Source organism: Phocoena sinus, chromosome 13 (assembly GCF_008692025.1).
Source record: "Phocoena sinus isolate mPhoSin1 chromosome 13, mPhoSin1.pri, whole genome shotgun sequence".
Lineage (NCBI taxonomy): Eukaryota > Metazoa > Chordata > Mammalia > Artiodactyla > Phocoenidae > Phocoena > Phocoena sinus.
In genome coordinates, this window is record NC_045775.1 from 52,801,772 (window position 1) to 52,816,066 (window position 14,295).

Consider the following 14,295-nt stretch of genomic DNA (forward strand, 5'->3'; position numbering starts at 1 on the left):
CCCAGCTGCGGGGAAGTGGTGGCTCTGAAAGCAAATATGCAGACAGTGGCTTTCCTGCCACCTGAGCCAAGGCGAGGGCTGAGGGAGCCTCATCCTAGAGCAGCAGACCTCTGTTCATTTGGTGCCTGTACCTTCTGCACAGCATCCCTTGGTGCCTCTAAATATGCTGTTTTCTCTGGTGAGTCCAGAGAAGGAGCTCTCAGGAATTGCTTCACTGTCATTTAAAACAATTGTTTAAAAGAAATGGTGCAAAATTTGGTGTTCTGGTTGTTTTTATCAAATAGGCTTATTGTAAAAATAATTTGGGAAATTATAGTCAAATTAAAAGGAGGACAAAAGAGTCACACCATCCAGAGATAATCACTTGTCCACCACCAGCTTACCCACTGGCAGGGAACCTGTAGCCCAACAGCATTCTTACCTCCCTTCGAGGCCCCAAATAAATTCTAACAGAAAAAGTTATGTTTCTACTTAGGATGTAGAAAGCTGTGAGAGAATTAAGAACATAGCTCCCACTCAAACAATGAGAAAAAAGTCTGTAAGTCATAACTTTTCCTGAATCCATCAGAGAACGAAGGTCACAAGGCAACCAAAATGAACTAAATTCCAAAGAGTGACAAACCCCTCTGAGAAGTAAACTGGACATAGCTGAGGATAGAAAACAGTGAACTTGAATATAGGTCAGTAGAAATTATCCAAAATGAAACACAGAGTAAAGAGTGAATAAAGAGTTGTAGGACAATATCAAATGGTCTAATATGCAAATGACTGGAATCCAGAGGAAAAGAGATTGCGGTACCAGACTGTATGAGTGAAGCTAAATAGGAGGCTGAATCCTCCTTACCTGTGAGGCTGGGCTTTGTAGTAGAAAAGAAAAAGGGGGGCATCTCTGGTGGCACAGTGGTTAAGAATCCACCTGCCGATGCAGAGGACACGGATTCGAGCCCTGGTCCGGGAAGATCCCACATGCCACGGAGCAGCTAAGCCCGTGTGCCACAGCTACTGAAGCCTGCCAGCCTAGAGCCCATGCTCCACAACAGGAGAAGCCACCACAATGGGAAGCCTGAGCACCACGATGAAGAGTGGCCCCCACTCGCCGCAACTAGAGAAAGCCCCTGCACAGCAACGAAGACCCAACGGAGCCAAAAATAAATAAATAAAATAAATATATAAAAAGAAAAGGGGGAGAAAATCTACCTCCTAATGTCTGAACCTGTTACCTGGACAGGGGACTACCACTTGCTGGTGGTTATATTACTAGTTTATGGGTGGAGACTGCGGGTCTGCTACACCTAAGGAATCCTAGCCAACTGGACCTGAGCCCTAAAGGTGACTAGAGCCATGTAAGCAAATGAAAGTAATGCATGCAGGGAGACCCAGCAATCAGGCAAAGGAAAACTAGGAGATGACTCAGAATAAGTGGCTCTGAGCAAAGCATAACTGCTGTAGGAAACATGGAACGATTTGAAGAAAAAATTAACCTTCACTGTATTTGTAGGCTTTTGCTGGGTGATGCTGTGATACCAACCAACTCCAGAAGCTCCATGGCATACAAAAACAAAGGTTTGCTTCTCAGTCATAATACCTATCCTCCGTGAGTTGGCTTTGGCTAGGCCCCATGCCTTTTTCATTTTGGACTCAAGGTAAAGGAACAGCCCCTATCTAGAATGTTCCAGCTTGTGGAGGAGAGAAAGAGAGATGACAGAACCATATGAAGTCTCTTAAAACTTCTTTTCAGAAGTTAAAGCAAGTCGTCTTCCAAACGCGCTGTCAACGGGGTAGAAAATAACAAGCATCTCGCAGAGGAAGCAGAATAATTGGGAACAGTGATAAGATCTACCTCAGAGCATTTAAGACTTAAGAGGCATTAATATTTTTTTTCTGGAACTAAAACCATGATTCTCTAATTAAAAACTCAGTGGATTAATTCAAAGAGTGCATGGGCAAAGTGGAAAAAGAGTGCGTTGGCTACTGTTGTTCTTCAACCCATTGTACAGCTGAAGACACAGGCCCAGAAAGGTTAAGGAGCTATCCCAAGGTCACTCAGCTGTGGCAGGGCTGGTATTCAGTCCCAGGTATTCAGTACTGTTCTTAATCACATTTTCTGCTTCTTAATGCCCATGCTATTCTGCTGTGATAAACAAGTAGGGAGACAGAGCCAGGACACCTAATGTGAGGAACAGAAATTCAAGAAGAAGGAAAGTAATTGTTGGAGGAGCTGTAGGAATTAAATAAGTGATGCAAGAAAACACCTCTGAGTTTAAGAAAGACTTGCAACTTAAAAGGGCTCAGTGGATTCCAGGCTGGGATTGAGGAAAAAGGCACACATCTAGTAATATCCTGTGAAATTCCTCAACTCCCAGGATAAAAAGAAATTTCTATAAGCTTCTAGACAGAAAGAGCAAATAACTTATAAAGGAGAATCAGACTGTCATCAGGCTTTTCATCTGCAACTCTGGATGTCAGAAGGCTATGAATAACATCTAATGAAAGAAGAGGACCTTGACCTAAGAATTTTATAACCTCACCTGAGGATCTCACCTGTCAGGGTGGATATGATGGGCTGCAGAGAGTATATCATCCACACACGCCACTTGAGGAATTTATTCAAATGAAGAACCCCTTTCCAAGCAACAAATGAATCAAGCAAAACTCTCAGGATAGGGGAAGATGAAGAAGAGAGGAAATAGTAATGGTGAGAAATAAGCCTGCTATGCCTTTGTATACCTAAATCTAAATGAATAATGATAGAGTGACCAGGAATTTATCCTCTAAGTTTGGATTTACAATTTTGGTGGGAGATTTAAAAACACTCCTTAATACTAAGATCTAGCAGGCCAAAAAAAAAAGTAAAATCCTAGAGGAATGGATGATTTTATTAACAAACTCAATTACAGCAATGTAACTAGGCAACCTATGAATAGAGAGAGCGAGTGAGAATAAGACCAGCTCTTAGTGGGTAGAATGGAAGCCACCCTTTCAGGGACACCGAAGTCCCCTCTGAAAACATTCTTCTTCTGTCTGCTCACTGACCTTTAAATCAAGATGAGAAATGAGTGCTTTGCTTTGAGGCTTTGTTCTCTGCTCAAAGGTCTCCTAGGTCTTGAAAAAATCTTTATTTTAAACTATGGCGATCATTTCCCCTGAGTACAAGTTTGCTTGTTAAATTCCATCCTGAGAAGAGCTTTAATAGGGAAAGCACAGGGCAGAGCATGAATTCAAAGGAAGGGTGCAGGAGGGAGTAAGAGAGGTGGAGGAAGGACTTGGGAGGTATTCAGTGGGGTAGTTCTGCTGCTCCTCAAGCCTGCTTGTCGGCCTCACCCCCAGCATCTCTTCCCCTCCTTTCCGCCCAACCTCTCCCATCCTGTCTCCACACCTACATTTAAGTCGTGGTATCATGGGTGATGGGACAAAGCATTCCTTTTTCTTTCAGCCTAACTCCTGAGACAAGCAGCTGCCTCTGATGACATTTCTCAAGCTCAGAACGCAGTGAAATTTGACTTTTAGCCCCGAAAAACAATCTGATTTTTAACTGGGGAGTTCCTGGGTGAGCAGTGTCCTTGACATTTGAAAGCGTGAACCTTATCTGGAGCAGCTCTTGGAGGCTGAGAGACCTTGTTGAACTCGAGCCATTTAGAACCAATTGTAGGGTTAGTTCTCATTTCTATTCTTCAATTACACAGCAGCAGAAGGTTCATTTAGAATATAAAAGCTTTTTTAATTAATCCAGAGAGCTTACTTTAAGTTTATTTATTTTATTTTATTTTTTAAAATTTATTTATTTTTGGCTGCGTCGGGTGTTCATTGCTGTGCACGGGCTTTCTTTAGCTGTGGTGAGCAGGGGCTACTCTTCATTGTGGTGCCTGCTTCTCATTGTGGTGGCTTCTCTTGTTGTGGAGCACAGTCTACAAGTGTGCAGGCTTCAGTAGTTGTGGCACATGGGCTCAGTAGTTGTAGCTCATGGGCTCTAGAGCGCAGGCTCAGTAGTTGTGACTCAGGCTTAGTTGCTCCGTGGCATGTGGGATCTTCCCGGACCAGGGATCGAACCTGTGTCCCCTGCATTGGCAGGTGGATTCTTAAACACTGCGCCAACAGGGGAGTCCCAACTTTAAGTTTAAATGGCCATGTTCTACACAGAATATAGTAAAATAAATATTGCATTTTTTTTCTTATGTTAGTTTCCTCTTGTTATTATTGATATGCAGGGAATATAAGCCTGGGACTCAGAGTTCCCTCAAGTGCCTGACTCTCCATCTCCAAATATATCTTGTCCCATGGCTCCTCTGCTCTGCTGTGACAGCAAACAGCCTCAGTCTTTACCCAGCTTACCCGTTTCTAGCTTCTTCCCCTGCCATATGTGTATGTATTACAAGAATGGCCTCACTGTGGGTGTCAGTGGTTTTCAGTTATAAAAATTGCTCCATTTGGACAACCAAGTTTATGCAGACATACCATTTTTATTACAAATAGCTACAATAAAGTGCAAAAGCATTATGTTAGGCATTTTAGACACATTTTCTCTATTCTCACCCAATAAGTTTGGGATTATTATTCCCATTTCTCAGATGACATTCTGGTTATCTATAACAATCATCCCAAAATCTGATGGATTAAAACTATTTATAATCATATGCTTACACTTGTGTCGGTCGGCTGGGTTCAGCTGGGTGGTTCTCTCTTGGACTCTCACCCGTGGTTGCGACTGTACCCGAAATTCAGCCTCTGTACATAGGTACTAAATTGAATCTTGGAGACAGAGTTTTGGGTGAAGGAGAAAAGAACAGCTTTACTGCTTTGCCAGGCGAAGGGGGTCACAGAGGACCTAATGCCCTCAAGACTGTGTGTCCTGACCTGGAGTCAATGAGGCTGGACATCTAATGTGGCTTCTTCACTCACCTGTCTGATGCCTCAGCTGGGATGACGGGAGCAGAGCGGGAGGCTGGCTGAGCATCTCTGTCTCTACACAGTCTCTCCTTGTTGGGCTTTCTCCCGGCATCTTAGTGTCCAGGTAGTCGGACTTACATGACCACTGGCTTCCCCAGAGCTAGTGTTCCAAGAGACCCAGGCTTCTTATGACCCAGCATCACTTCTGCTGCATGCCATTGCTCATTATATGCAGCCCAGTTCAATGTGGGAGGGAACTGAGGCAGGAGGTAGATGGCCTCAAGTTAGGCATTTACAACTGGCCTCCCGTTTACATTTCATGGAGCAGGAAAAAGTGGGCTTCAGGCTGGACACTTACACCTAGCCTCCTGTTTACATTTCCTGAGACAGGAGATAGATGGGCTTCAGGTTAGACATTTAAAAATCAGCCTCCTGTTTACTCTCCGAAATGGAAGTAACAGCAGAAACAGGGCAGATAGCCAGGCTTTGTCTCCTGTGGGCACCTTAAGATAACAGTCATGGCAGAAACAGAGAGGGGCTAACCCTTGTTTGAGTAAAGGTTCAACAGGTCACATATTTCCCATTCTTGGGGCAAGGGAGACATTGAACATGTGCAGAAAGGCTCCTTGGGGGTCAAAAAGGAGGGGGCACTACCCCATAATATGTGATGCTAAGGCCATCCCATAGGCCTCTGGGCTGAAATCCATCTTGGAAAAAAGTTGCCCACACAAGTTGGGGTGGGTCCTAGGGCAGGGCAGGTGTGGAAAAAGAAGCCAGATAATTGGCCAGAGGTAAACAAAGACCCAGAAGACCTGCCCTAGATGAATGATTTTTTTTTTTTTTTTTTTTTTGCGGTACGCGGGCCTCTCACTGTTGTGGCCTCTCCGGTTGCGGAGCACAGGCTCCGGACGCGCAGGCTCAGCGGCCATGGCTCACGGGCCCAGCCGCTCCGCGGCATGTGGGATCTTCCCGGACCGGGGCACAAACCCGTGTCCCCTGCATCAGCAGGCGGACTCTCAACCACTGCACCACCAGAGAAGCCCATCGCCTCTTTACTGCTCTCCTCCTCACTGGGGGGACCCCCACACCCTGTCTCTCCAGGTGTGCATCTCTGCCTTGCTTCTGTCTTAACTATACAAACTGTTGCTCTGGATGCTCTCCCACTTGTTGTGCTAGGTCTCTAATAATAAACTTTATACCTCTTTTTACAGTTTTTGCCTCTGTGAGAAATGCATTTTTCACTGGGGGCAAGAGCCAGGGGGTATGGTGGCCAGGATTCCTGGTTTTCATCCAGGCTACCCAGGTTCAATTCCTGGGCAGGGAACTAAGGTGGCTTCACGCCACCACTCACTGCTGCCTCTCCAAGATGAGAACCACAGAAGAATGTGATATTGTGAGGAGGCAAGGTTCACTGTGAGGTGGGGGACATCTGTGCAGACTAGGAAATCAAGGCTTTGATGGGTTATGTAATGTGTCCAAGATTATAATGCCAGTAAGTGACAGAATTGAGATCTGAATGGAAGGGGTCCATCTGACCCCAAAACTTATTTTTCTGTATCACTCTATTTCTTTTTCTTTTTGATTCCCCTTCCCACCTTCTCATTCTATTTCTTATGATTGGTTATTTTGGTTCTTTAGTATAGCATCTCAAATACTATCCCTAGGATGACCTGTTTTAATTTTTGCCAGGCTGCTGACAGCATCAACAGTGTCTTGGCTGAGTTTACAGGGAAGAAACCAGGTAAAATGAGTAGCACACCTACCCCAAACTCCTTTTTGGGCTGTCTTTGTAGGATGAAATCACCCAAGTGTTCTTTAAATCAGAGGATGTTTGTTTAGTGACTGGTCTGTACTGTTGCCCTCCCCAAAGGAGTCTAAAATGTCTCCCTTTTAGCTGTACTCTGGGGACTATGGCAAACAGCCCCTTGATCCTTAGGACGCTGCTGAGCAGTCATCCATTTAGACAGAATGTACGTTGTCCCAATGTGAGGACTTTGGCAATGTCAGGAAAAGCTGCAGTGAGAGTACAATTAGAGGTAATAAGTATCCTGTAGCTTTTAAAGCACAGTTATGTATTTTATCAATCAGGATAGACTGGGTTATACTTCAAAAAAAGGAAAAAAATCCCCGTACATTAAAACAACAAAGGTTCATTTCTCACTCACAGCACATGTTTACTACAAACGCATTAGGTACTTTGTTCCCTCGCCTTTTGCCTTCTCACTCTAAGACCCAGGGCAATGGGGCAGCCACTATCCAGAACGTTGCTGGTGGTCACGGTAATGTCACAGGAGGTCTCATTCAGAAGTTAAACCTTTGGCCCCCACATGACATGTGTCCCTTCTGCTCAAAATTCATTAGCCAAAGGAAATCATTGGCTGGAACTGGCCACAAGGGCACCAAGAAGTATAATCCTAAAATGTGCCCAGAAGGGAAAAAAACTGAAATGACTATTTGGAAAAAGCACTAATGATTACTACAGATAAATATGACCTTAAAGGTTTTCTTAGCTATTCAATGATGCAAGGAGTTATGGAATTATCCTCATTTTCCAGATGCATTGAGGAGGCAGCAATGGCAGAAGAGCTTGTTATATTGTTAGCACAAGTCCACATGCTGGACGCACAGTGAGGCCAAACAAACCGAAATGTCAGAGTTTGAAGCAGAGAAAGGTTTATTGCAGGGCCATGCAAGAAGACGGGTGGCTCAGGCCCCAAAAAAACCCTAAGTTTTGAGTTTTGGCAAAGCATTTTCAAAGGTCAGGTGAGGGAGGGAGTCACAGGATATATGATCAGCTCGCGCACAATTCTCTGGCTGATGGTGAGGGAACAGGGTGGTGTCACAGGGGTTAACATTATCAGTCCTTAGGCTTCAGGAGGCCTGGGGCTATGTGCTCATGGTCATCAAGTAGTTAACATCTTCCATTTGGTGGGGGGTTTTCACATCTGTAAAACAGCTCAGGAAATGTGCATCAAAACAGTTATCTAGGTACTTCAGAGAGAAGCTAAAGCAGAGGATGGGGGGAAGGCCTGTCCTGGGAAGGCCCTGTAGGGTCCTGCTTGGTTACAATATAGTATGTGAATAACATCTCACGAAGCTGTTATAAAAAATTAAAGGTTGGTAAAAGAAGGGAGGTGGTATACAACTTACAGGGAAAATAAAGCCTCTCTTTTACAAGGTTGGTTAATATACAGGCACCCTAGAGTTCCCACCCCATTCATAGCCCTGTACTCAAGAGAGGCAGAGGAGACAATGCAGGGGCTCTTAACTTGGGGTCCATAGATAGAGGGAGAGGAGTCTCAAACTCATCCCAAAATTGTAGCCTAATTAATCTGTGTAGATGTTCATTTTGGGAGAGGATGTGTCCAGTTTGTACCAGCTTCTCAAAGGACTCCGTGACCCCCAAAGGTTAATGGAAAGAACAATGGCGCAGGAGTCAAGAACTGAGTCCTAACCCTGGCTGGCTCTAACTAGCTGAGGAAACTTGGACAAGTCATTTCTCTTCTTCATTTGTAAAATGAGGGCCAGGACTCACTGATATCATGCTCTCTTTCAGCTAGGAACACAAGATGCAGGATACTTTGTGGCCAAGCAGATCTGAATTTACATCTGGCTCTACCTCTTAATGATTGCATGCCCTTGTGCCAGTTCTAGAACCTGTTCACACATCCGTCAAAGGTGAAAACCTGTGCAGGCTTCTTGGGAGGATCAGGGACCGTGAGTGGAGAACACCTGGCCATTATTATTAAATGATGCTTCCTATGAGTCTGCGTCTGGCTCAAGTCCTGCTGAGCACTGCATATTTTCAGTAAGTAAGCATGGTCTGCCAAGAATTCAAGTTGTACCAAATCCAGATGTCGGCAAGGCCTTGCCCTAAGGCAGTTCCTACTATAGAAAGGAAGTCTGGGTGCAAGCCTTGCCCAACCTCATCCATATACATACCATGCCTGACTCATGCCTGGCCTGGGCTCCACAGCAGGGCCAGCTCCTGCCCCTGCTCGCTCCTCTTGGCAGGCACTGAGTCATCATGGGCTAAGTCATGACATGGGCTGATGGCCTCCCCAGGAGGCTGAACCCACCAAAAGCACCAATTACTGATGGAGCCACAAAACCATCCCCTTGGCCTTTCCAGCTTTCTTCACTGGCAGCTTCCCATGTTACTGCTACTACAGGCATCATACCCCAGATTGACTCACCACTTCCTGCTGTAGCTAGGGCAGGAATTGCTGCTCCTAGTTTAGTCTAGAGGTACCTGAAGTCCAGAAGAGTAAGGTGACCTACACAAGGAAACACAATGAGCTTGTGGCAGCACTGAGTCGGGCCTCCTATCTCCTGGTCCCTTGTCACCTCCTTGCACAGTGTCAATGTATTAGTTTTCTATTGCTGTTGTAATAAATTACCACAAATTTAGTAGCTCAAAACAACACAAATTAATTAAAACAGCCATGAGATAATGAGATACCACTACCAAAATCTGAAAACACTGACAGCACCAAATGCAGGTGAGGATATGGAGCAACAGGAACTCATTCATTGCTGGCAGGAATGCAAAATGGTACAGCCACTTTGGAAGATAGTTTGGCACTTTCTTATAAAACTAAACGTACCCTTACCATACGATCCAGCAATCACACTCCTTGGTATTCACCCAAAGGACTTGAAAACTTATGTCTACACAAAAACCTGCACACAGATGTTTATAGCAGCTTTATTCATAATTGCCCAAACTTGGAAGCAACCAAGATGTCCTCAGTATATGAATGGATGAATAAAATGTGATACAGCTAGACAATGTAATATTTTTAAGCACTAAAAAGAAATGAGCTATCAAGCCATAAAAATCAAGGGAGGGACCTTAAATGCGTATTACTAAGTGAAAGAAGCCAATCAGATACAGCCACATACTGTGAAATTCCAACGATATGACGTTCTGGAAAAGGAAAAGGAAAACTTATGGAGACACTGAAAAGATAAATTGGTTCCCAGGGGGTTGGGCAGGGACATGAATAGGCAGAGCACAGAGGATTTTTAGGGTAGTGAAAATACCCTGTGTGGGGCTATAACGATGGATCATTATACGTTTGTCAAAACCCAAAGAATGTACAACACCAAGAGTGAAGCCTAATGTAAACTACGGACTTGGGGTGATGATGATGTGTCAGTGTAGGTTCATCAACTGTAACAAACTCGCTACTCTGCCGTAAGATGTGGAAATGGGGGAGGATATTCCTGTCTGAGGGCAGGGGGTATATGGGAACTCCTTGTACCTTCCTGACAATTTTGCTGTGAACCTAAAACTGTTCTTTAAAAAATGAAGTCAATACTTTTTTTTTTTTTTAATCTAACAGTTCTGGAGATCAGAACCTCAGTGGACTAAAATCAAGATGTCAGCAGGGCTGCGTTCCTTTCTGGGGGCTCCAGAACAGAATACGTTTTCCTGACTTTTGCAGCTTCTAGACGCTGCCCGAATTCCTTGAGTCAAGGCCATCTTCAAAACCGGCAATGGCTGGTTGAGTTTTTTCAAGTCACATCACTTCTGCCTCTCTCATCCACCTTTAAGGATTCTAGTGATTGCATTGGGCCCACCTGGATAATCCAGGATTCTCTCCCCCATTTTGAGGTCAGCTGATCACCAACCTTAATTTCACCTGCAACCTTAATTCCCCCTTGTTGCGTATGCTAACATATTCACAGGTTCTGGGAGGGCCTGACATCTTTGGGAGGGCCATTATTCTGCCTACCAGGGTCATGAGTCTATGCCCTGCGGTAGGAGAGGGTGGTAATAATCATACTAATAGCATCACAGTCCGGCTGCCTCTTGCTTGAAGCTAAAGGTCAGTACCGTTCTAATTTTCAGCTGTGTTTGAGCCTCATCGGCCCTTAATGTGGTTGGTGTTCCCACATTTTCCAGCCTTTCAGAATTACCTTTCGCTTAAATATTCAAAGAAAATAACTCATGCTCTGAGGCCAGAGGAATTCCAGTCCCCTCCCAAATATTGCTAAGTATCCTCGGATGCGCATCCACACTCATGGCCTGTCTTTTCTCACTCCATGCTGCTCCTGAATCCTCCTAACTCCCCCGTCACAGGCTCTACACACTGCCCTCTCCCCATCATTCCGGAGGCAGGGTTGTCTGGAGAGAACCAGGTTAGGAAGCTTAATCGCCCTTGTTAGGGCTTAATGACACAGGCCAGGAGAACTCCATCTAGTACTCCGTGCGGAGAGTCCCCACATCCTCTGGTCATACTGTGTTGAGGCCTTTATTCAGGGCTTCTCTCGGGCCCAGCTAAACCCCCCTTTTCTCTGAGACCCCAGGCTCCAAACTGCTGCTTCTAGGACCACCGAAGAAAAAAGAAGCCGTCAAATATTGACTTTTATTGTGGAGAGCAGTTTAGCCACGGTTCACTTCAACCTGGCCTCAGGGCCCTACCTTTGCATAACCGAAGGGCCCATTAAAGTGTTTCCCAAACAAAAGATAAGATTCTTTGCCAAGAGGAATTCTTCTCCCACTCTTGGAATGTGGAAACGCTGCAGTTAAAAAAATACAACAAAGCACAAACAGCTCCCTTTATTTCTACTTCCATTATTTACCACTGAAGTAAAGTGCTAGTATGTGTGTTGTTTTGTAAAAGACATAGACTTTACATCACAACACATACTAATTAATACACACCCTCACACAACTTAAATAAAAGAAACAATACGTACTCTTCTTACTTGGGACACACGTTGATATTTTCTACTCTATTAACATTTTCGAATGGTGATCAGGACCCACCGAATTTTTTTCTGTGACCTGCTGGTGACTCACAACCTGCTCTTTGAAAAACACTGTACTAACAGAATAGCCCCTTCTCTTCCCTCCCAGGCATAAGTATTTGTGTAATGCTTTAATGCCTACAAAGCAGGTTTTAAAGCATAGGTTATCCCATTTAATCCTCACACGACCCCAAAATGGAAATAATAACTCCCTTTTCACAAATGGGGGAACCGAGGTCTATATTGTTGAAGCAGCTTTGCCCAAAGTCACGCGACCAGAAAGGGAAGATTTTGGATGCAAAGCCCTGAATCTAAACCTACTGTTCTTTTCACCCACACCAGACTCCTAGTGTTACCAGAAGGGGGACCCCTTCCAGGGCTTGTGAGTGGGCTGCTGTCTAACCCTCAGAAATGAATTGTCCGAGGAGACACACGTACTGACAAAGCAAGAGGCTTTATTGGGAAGGGGCTCCCAAGGGGAGAGCAGTAGGGTAAGGGAACCCAGAAGAACTGCTCTGCCACGTGGCTCTCTGTCTCAGGTTTTATGGTAATGGAGTTCGTTTCCGGGTCATCTCTGGCCAGTCATCTTGCTTGTGCCCGTATTTGGTCTGATTCAGGGTCCTTCCTGGTGGCAGGCACACTCTCAGCCAAGGTGGATTCTAGTGTGAGGGTTTCTGGGAGGTTGGCAGGACATATTACGTGCCGGTGACTCCTCCCTCTTTTGGTCCCTCCTGAATTCTCCTGGTTAGTTTTTGGTGGCAGCACCGTGTTCCTTACTGGAGGGACCTCCTGTAGTGAGACAACTCATGCGAGTGGTTCTTATCCTGCCTGGCCAGGGCGGGCAGTTTTGGTCAATGGTTCCCTAACATTACTCCCACTATGTACAACACTCTCAACTCTTATGGTATGGTTTAGGTTAAGCTAGACAATGTAAGCCTTTTTGCATATGCTGAATTCTTAGTGCTCACAAAAATCTCACACTTCTCCCCCTTTGTCAGCCTGGAGTTGGCATAGCGGTCCATACCTTCCCAGGTGGCTAGGCAGAGCTAGCAAGGCCTTTGCAGGGTGCAAGTGCATCTGCCCCCAGGGCACGAGGCCCCAGCACCTGCCTCAGGCCTTCACGTGGCCTCCTAGCAGAGCAGGAGGGCAGTCCTTGCCCTGGGCTGGGGTGGAAGTGGCTTAGCCCAGGAAGCTGGGAAATGATACCAGGAAAGACAACCCCAGAGGAGGGGTGAGCTGACTCTGAGGACAAGGTGCTTTGGGTGGAAGGGCACCTCAGGAAATGTCGACTCAACAGACAAATAAAAGAAACCAGACATCACATATACAGGAAATGCTGAGCAGGCCTGGGTAAATGAAAGAAAATCTGTGGGTAGAAGACGTGGATACTGTTGCCAAGTTTAAATACTGCCTCTCTCTCTTTCTCTTTTTGACAATTCTGCTTCCTTGGGTTTTCTTAGGGCACCAGTTGGGAGGGGTTTACCAGCATTTCAAACACGTGGGCTCTGTGTTTGTAGGTAATAGGGCTCAGGGCAGGCCACCTCAAAATATTCCACTTTGGCATATTGGTTATTTAGAATTAAAGTTACTTGAGAAACAGCCTGTGCAAGGAGCACACTCTGACCTTCCTCTATCCCCTTGAAAGCAGAAAATAAATCTCCCATGTGAAAGCTATCCTCCTTGCACCAGGAGGTAGAGAGACATCCTTATTACAAGAGACAGGGAATTCAGGGCCAAGAAGGCTTATATACAAACTTTGCTTAGTTTCTTCATTAATTGGTACACAAACCTAAGTTTGTCACTTCTTTACAGATTTATTGTTTCTTTATCTAAAAGGTATATAAACAGCCTGCTTTGGCTACTTCTTGGGTCCTATAGCTATGAGACCTCTGCATGTACAAAATTGAATTTTGTTTCCTCCTGTTAACCTGTTTTGTGTCAATTTAATTTTTAGATCAGCCAAAAGAACCAGGAGGGCTAGGGGGAAATTTTCCCCTCCCCGACAGTTTTGGTGTAGTTGGCTGGATACTGCTTGGGTACTGCTTGCTCCTGGGACTGTTGCAGATAAAGAGATCCTGGAACCTCTGAAAACAACCTGGCAGAAGGTAAGAATTCTCACCACGTCAGCCTCCTGGATCTCTGACTCTGGGGGTCTGATGGAAGTGAAAGTAGGAAGAGTCCTTTTCTCTCCTTTTCTAAACTTAAATTAGCAGGAGAAAATATTTGTGGAATTAGTTCCTTGTGTACAGTGACCCTGGTAAAGATTTGGTACATGGGTACTCTTGGTTTAACTGATCCTTTTCCTCCCGGAGATGGTCACTGTTTTTCTTTGTCTCTGCTGTGTTGTGTGTTATAAAGAGAAAAAAAAGCCTTAGGGCAGAACACAGGCAGAGGCCTTATAAGCCTGCTGTTTGAGCGGACCTCAAAGACTGCTAAGTTCATGGTTCTCACCAGACTGGTGTCTGTTTAGACCAACCATGCTGCGGGTCCCTTATGTAAAAACCAGATGAGGTTTTTCCTTTTGTTTTTTTCTATGTTCTGAGAGCTTAGCTTTGTAACCAGTGAGAATATTCTGTCTGGTCTTTGCCATTCGGTCTGGGGTGCCCCTTGGTGGCCATTTGAATAGACTGGGGTTCCAAAACACGAACTCAC

The 14,295-nt window shown here is 45.1% G+C and overlaps 1 protein-coding gene across 7 annotated transcripts in view; it reads left to right on the forward strand.

Moving 5' to 3' along the window:
- The window catches only part of B3GNT2 (UDP-GlcNAc:betaGal beta-1,3-N-acetylglucosaminyltransferase 2), a 398,515-nt gene that overhangs the window by 144,217 nt on the left and 240,003 nt on the right, over positions 1-14,295 (forward strand). For all 7 annotated transcript variants that reach the window (XR_004352774.1, XR_004352775.1, XR_004352776.1 and 4 more), the window contains one exon: positions 13,598-13,748. The gene's annotated coding sequence lies outside the window, so the exon portion shown is untranslated. The remainder of the gene's footprint in view (positions 1-13,597; positions 13,749-14,295) is intronic.